Source organism: Salmo trutta, chromosome 12, assembly GCF_901001165.1.
Source record: "Salmo trutta chromosome 12, fSalTru1.1, whole genome shotgun sequence".
Lineage (NCBI taxonomy): Eukaryota > Metazoa > Chordata > Actinopteri > Salmoniformes > Salmonidae > Salmo > Salmo trutta.
In genome coordinates this window covers 41657412-41664502 of record NC_042968.1, presented here as the reverse complement: position 1 = coordinate 41664502, position 7091 = coordinate 41657412, and positions in this window count along the sequence as shown.

Genomic DNA, 7091 nt, shown 5'->3' with positions numbered 1-7091 from the left:
CAGTGATGCTGAGGTTTGAGAAGGTTTTACCTGGAAAAGCACAGAGAGGATTCCTTAGTTTCAATGTTAGAGAATTTGTCCCATCCCCATTGTTCTAAATGCTAAAGAATGGGACATGTAGCTGTTCACGGTAAAGGAAATACAATATGAGCAAAGTGTGGAGGGGTACATGATTACGGTGAATGAGGGAGTAATGTGAAGGTTAAGTGCTGTAATTGTGTGTGGGGGGCTGTACTAAATAGACCAACTGTCAGGCTGATGGAGCTTCCATGGCTGCTCCTGTACTAAATAGACCTACTGTCAGGCTGATGGAGCTTCCATGGCTGCTCCTGTACTAAATAGACCTACTGTCAGGCTGATGGAGCTTCCATGGCTGCTCCTGTACTAAATAGACCAACTGTCAAGCTGATGGAGCTTCCATGGCTGCTCCTGTACTAAATAGACCTACTGCCAGGCTGATGGAGATTCCATGGCTGCTCCTGTACTAAATAGACCTACTGTCAGGCTGATGGAGATTCCATGGCTGCTCCTGTACTAAATAGACCTACTGTCAGGCTGATGGAGATTCCATGGCTGCTCCTGTACTAAATAGACCTACTGTCAGGCTGATGGAGCTTCCATGGCTGCTCCTGTACTAAATAGACCTACTGTCAGGCTGATGGAGATTCTATGGCTGCTCCTGTACTAAATAGACCTACTGTCAGGCTGATGGAGCTTCCATGGCTGCTCCTGTACTAAATAGACCTACTGTCAGGCTGATGGAGCTTCCATGGCTGCTCCTGTACTAAATAGACCTACTGCCAGGCTGATGGAATTTCCATGGCTGCTCCTGTACTAAATAGACCTACTGTCAGGCTGATGGAGATTCCATGGCTGCTCCTGTACTAAATAGACCTACTTTCAGGCTGATGGAAATTCCATGGCTGCTCCTGTACTAAATAGACCTACTGTCAGGCTGATGGAGATTCTATGGCTGCTCCTGTACTAAATAGACCTACTGTCAGGCTGATGGAAATTCCATGGCTGCTCCTGTACTAAATAGACCTACTGTCAGGCTGATGGAGCTTCCATGGCTGCTCCTGTACTAAATAGACCTACTGCCAGGCTGATGGAGATTCTATGGCTGCTCCTGTACTAAATAGACCTACTGTCAGGCTGATGGAGTTTCCATGGCTGCTCCTGTACTAAATAGACCTACTGTCAGGCTGATGGAGCTTCCATGGCTGCTCCTGTACTAATAGACCTACTGTCAGGCTGATGGAGCTTCCATGGCTGCTCCTGTACTAAATATACCTACTGTCAGGCTGATGGAGCTTCCATGGCTGCTCCTGTACTAATAGACCTACTGTCAGGCTGATGGAGCTTCCATGGCTGCTCCTGTACTAAATAGACCTACTGTCAGGCTGATGGAGCTTCCATGGCTGCTCCTGTACTAAATAGACCTACTGTCAGGCTGATGGAGATTCTATGGCTGCTCCTGTACTAAATAGACCTACTGTCAGGCTGATGGAGATTCTATGGCTGCTCCTGTACTAAATAGACCTACTGTCAGGCTGATGGAGCTTCCATGGCTGCTCCTGTACTAAATAGACCTACTGTCAGGCTGATGGAGATTCCATGGCTGCTCCTGTACTAAATAGACCTACTGTCAGGCTGATGGAGATTCTATGGCTGCTCCTGTACTAAATAGACCTACTTTCAGGCTGATGGAGCTTCCATGGCTGCTCCTGTACTAAATAGACCTACTGTAAGGCTGATGGAGCTTCCATGGCTGCTCCTGTACTAAATAGACCTACTGTCAGGCTGATGGAGCTTCCATGGCTGCTCCTGTACTAAATAGACCTACTTTCAGGCTGATGGAGCTTCCATGGCTGCTCCTGTACTAAATAGACCTACTGTCAGGCTGATGGAGCTTCCATGGCTGGTCCTATACTAATAGACCTACTGTCAGGCTGATGGAGCTTCCATGGCTGCTCCTGTACTAAATATACCTACTGTCAGGCTGATGGAGCTTCCATGGCTGCTCTTGTACTAAATAGACCTACTGTCAGGCTGATGGAGATTCTATGGCTGCTCCTGTACTAAATAGACCTACTGTCAGGCTGATGGAGCTTCCATGGCTGCTCTTGTACTAAATAGACCTACTGTCAGGCTGATGGAACTTCCATGGCTGCTCCTGTACTAAATAGACCTACTGTCAGGCTGATGGAGCTTCCATGGCTGCTCCTGTACTAAATAGACCTACTGTCAGGCTGATGGAGCTTCCATGGCTGCTCCTGTATTAAATAGACCTACTGTCAGGCTGATGGAGCTTCCATGGCTGCTCCTGTACTAAATAGACCTACTGTCAGGCTGATGAAGCTTCCATGGCTGCTCCTGTATTAAATAGACCTACTGTCAGGCTGATGGAGCTTCCATGGCTGCTCCTGTACTAAATAGACCTACTGTCAGGCTGATGGAGCTTCCAACATCTCGCTACAGATGGCCTATCCAAAATAATGTTACCATTCCTTAATATTTTAGCATTTGATAACCTAATTATTCACTCGTTTACTCTCATTATTGCTTGTTATTATTTGCTAGAGAAAAACATCCATACTATTTTACCCAGCGGCTAACCAATCCTAACCACAGCCAATCAAGACTAACCAATCCTAACCACAGCCAATCAAGACTAACCAATCCTAACCACAGCCAATCAAGACTAACCAATCCTATCCACAGCCAATCAAGACTAACCAATCCTAACCACAGCCAATCAAGACTAACCAATCCTAACCACAGCCAATCAAGACTAACCAATCCTATCCACAGCCAATCAAGACTAACCAATCCTAACCACAGCCAATCAAGACTAACCAATCCTAACCACAGCCAATCAAGACTAAGCAATCCTAACCACAGCCAATCAAGACTAACCAATCCTAACCACAGCCAATCAAGACTAACCAATCCTAACCACAGCCAATCAAGACCAGCGTTAGAATAATACCACCTGAACTGTCAATCATATCATCTAACTCAACTGTACTGTGATTCAACCCATCTGACCGACCTTCCATGTGATGTACCATCATCTGAATATAAATACTCAGGTCAGAGACATTCGGATAATGAATGACTTTGTTGACGTTTTGTACAAGTCTAGGGTAAGTGCTACTGCTAACATTAGTGGTCATTTTCATGTATTTTTTGTTGTTTTACCATGAATGTGAAATATGCCAAATTTCTGTTGATTTTTAGGATATGAATGTCATTGAACTGTCATATTTCTTTTTTATAATATGTTTATTATTTTCCAATAAAAAAATAAATGAAAAAAGACAGCAATACAAAACATTGACATTCATTGTACAGTTGAATGGGATAGCCAATTTAGAGGACAAAACAAAACAAACAAAACTCACACATACACAAAATAAAACAACATCCTACTAGGTGGTACATGTACCGTAATTTCCGGACTATTAAGCGCACCTGAATATAAGCCGCACCCACTGAATTTAATTTTTTTTATTATTTTGAACATAAATAAGCCGCACATGTCTATAAGCCGCAGGTGTCTACCGGTACATTGAAACAAATTAACTTTACACAGGCTTTAACGAAACACGGCTTGTAACAAAAATAAATAGGCTTTAACGAAACACGGATTGTAACAAAAATAAATAGGCTTTAACGAAAAACGGCTTGTAACAAAAAATAAAAAATTAGCAGTAAGCTTTAGTTGTCTTTTTGCACTGAGTCAATTCCTCACGCTGCTGTTTCCAACGTCTTATCGATTCATTAAGACCAAGCTCCCGTGCAGCAGCTCTATTTCCTTTTCCAACAGCCAGGTCAATCGCCTTCAACTTGAAAGCTGCATCATATGCATTTCTCCGTGTCTTTGCAATGATGAGGGTGACAAAATGACTACCGTAATCAGAATGATGGGAAGTTTGAGAGTGCACGATTTAATCTAAACAGTAAACAAAAAAGTTGTTTGACCTTACCCGTTCGGCAATTTCATTGGTCTAATGAAAGCTTCATGCCGCCAAAAAACTGAGCACGTCACAGAATGTGTTTTTTTGGAGAAAAAAAAATTGAAAGCGGGAAAAATCCATATATTAGCCATGTCATTGTTTAAGCCGCAAGGTTCAAAGCCTGGGAAAACAGTTGCGGCTTATATTCCGGAATTTACGGTATATGAAGACAGCATATAGTCATTACAAGCAGTGTAGTTAAGCCCAAAATAAATATTAAGTGGAGTACAGCATAGAGTAGCAGCAGATCGTCAACCTAGTTACGAAGCAGGACTTTATCCATTTATCCAGTATCGGCTGCCATATTTTGTAAAACAATGGACTTCTATTGGAAGTATTGTATCGTATCTTTTCCATATGCATTACAATCCCTAAATCCCGTAACCACATTTCAAAAGGTAGGTACAGTCTCCAATTTCCAAAATTGCAATATGAGCCTTTTAGCTAATTGAATACAAAGAGAGACAGCCTTCCCTTCCTGGTTATTCCCATCAACTGTAACCAAACAGAGAGATCAATGGATCTGGGGCTATAACTCTATCGAAGGCTTTAGGTAAGTACTCAAAAATGAGAGCCCAGTAAGCATGTAACTTAGGACATGTCCAGAATAAGTGAGTCAACATCCCCTCATCCTGCTTGTACCTCTCACACAGTGGTGAGGTGTCCGGGGAATATTTTATACAGTTTCACCTTTGATTAATGTAACCTGTTTATCACCTTAAACTGAACAAGGTTGTGTCTGGCAATTCACTGAACTGTAGTTTATATTCCTGAGAACTTCTACCCAGTCCTCATCTGAGATTTCTGAACCAAGTTTTTGTTCCCAAGCCCTTTTAGTGTCTGTGGATACCTCTATGTGGGCCTGTAGGACATCATACAGTCTAGAGACCGACCCTTTTGAATGAGGTTTGACAAGGATCAGGTAATGTAGGATTATTTGGTTTAATGTCATACTGTGGGATATGTTTTCCTTAAGAAATTCCTGATTTGGAGGTATCTGAAAAAAATGTGTTGTTGGCATGTTGACCTTTCCCTGTAATTGTTGAAATGAAGCTAACTGACCATCCATGTATACATGACCAATTGTTGTGTGCCCCTTCTACCTCCACTGTGAAAACACCATATCATCCAATGCAGGGTGGAAAGCATGATTCAGGCAAAAATCGGGCTGTCAATGTATACAGTGGGTATTGTCACAAAATCCTTCGTTGTGTTGCAGGGAAGACCAAAATGCAGCGGAGTTGTGGATACTCATATTTTTAATTAACAAAAAAAAGAGTAAAGCATCCACTGAAAAAACAATAAACACAACAGGGACAGTCTTACAGGCATACAAAAAACGCAGTGCAAGAACAACTACCCACAAAACCAAGTGACAAACATACTCCTACATACATGACTCCCAATCAGGAACAACAATCCCCAGCTGTTCCTGATCAGGAGTCACAAGACCAACACAGAACATTCACACACACACACAAGACTGCCACGTCCTGACCCCAAAACTACTACAACAGCTCCATCTGCTGGTCAGGACGTGACAGTACCCCCCCCCCCAAGGTGCAGACCCCAGAATGCACCTAACAAAAACCACCAACAAACAAAATCCCCAACAAAACCCATAAACAATAACCCCTAAACAATAAGGGAGGGAAGGGAGGGTGGCTGCCGTCAACGACGGCACTGTGCTACACCCTCCCTCCCCAACCCACCTATCCTGGAGGTGGCTCAGGTGCAGGACGTGGACCTTGCTCCACCCTCGGCGTCGCCCACTTCAGTGGCGCCGATACCTGTTCCAGGCAGACGGGCCCCTCGGGCTGGGCCGGGGGGCAGGAGGGCCCCTCGCTCTGGCGGCTTCTGACTGGCGGGCGGCTCTGGCGGCTGTTGACTGGCGGGCGGCTCTGGCGGCTGTTGACTGGCGGGCGGCTCTGGCGGCTGTTGACTGGCGGGCGGCTCTGGCGGCTGTTGACTGGCGGGCGGCTCTGGTGACTGTTGATTGGCGAGGCTGGGTTTACGCACTTGAAGCCTGGTGCGTGATGCTGGTACTGGGCGTACCAGATTGGGAACACGCACCTCCATGCTAGTGCGTCTAGCGGGAAACACCGGACCGAAAGGGCGCACTGGCGGTCTTGAGTGCAGGGTTGGCATCACCCCTTCCGGCTCGATGCCTACTTCACCCTGGCACATGCGGGGCGCTGGTACCTTGCCTACCGGCCTGAAAATCCCAGGCCTCACCACAGCCCCAACCCCAAAGCACGGGACCTGTCCAGTCTGCCCTACAAGGGTACGGGGAGCTGGCCTGGGGCTGTAATCTCGCCCCGCCAAATAGCCCTTGTGCCCCCCCCTAAAAAATTATTGGGGCTGCCTCTCAGGTTCTACCTGCCTCCCAGGCAGGTTGTCACAGTGGACACGCAACTGCTCCCATGTCCAGTCAATCCTCTCCGTCAACACCTCCAGCGACCAGGAATCCATCACCTCCCGAGCGCGCTGCTTCCAACATTCCTCCCTCACTTGCCTCTGTCCTCTTCTCCACTACTTGGTCCTTTGGTGGTGGGTAGTTCTGTCACAAAATCCTTCGTTGTGTTGCAGGGAAGACCAAAATGCAGCGGAGTTGTGGATACTCATATTTTAATTAACAAAAAAAAGAGTAAAGCATCCACTGAAAAAAACCAATAAACACAACAGGGACAGTCTTACATGCATACAAAAAACACAGTGCAAGAACAACTACCCACAAAACCAAGTGACAAACATACTCCTATATATATGACTCCCAATCAGGAACAACGATCCCCAGCTGTTCCTGATCAGGAGTCACAAGACCAACACAGAACATTCACACACACACAAGACTGCCACGTCCTGACCCCAAAAAAACTACAACAGCTCCACCTGCTGGTCAGGATGTGACAGGTATGTTATTAAGAAAATACCTAATCTGTTTCCAGATCCTAAGAGTATGACAAATGACTGGATTAGAGTCATAAGTGGCTTTTTTCACATGTGATGGACTATTAACAAGTGCAGGGAGTGAGGAACGTTGACAGGCCTGCTCAAAAGACATGAAGG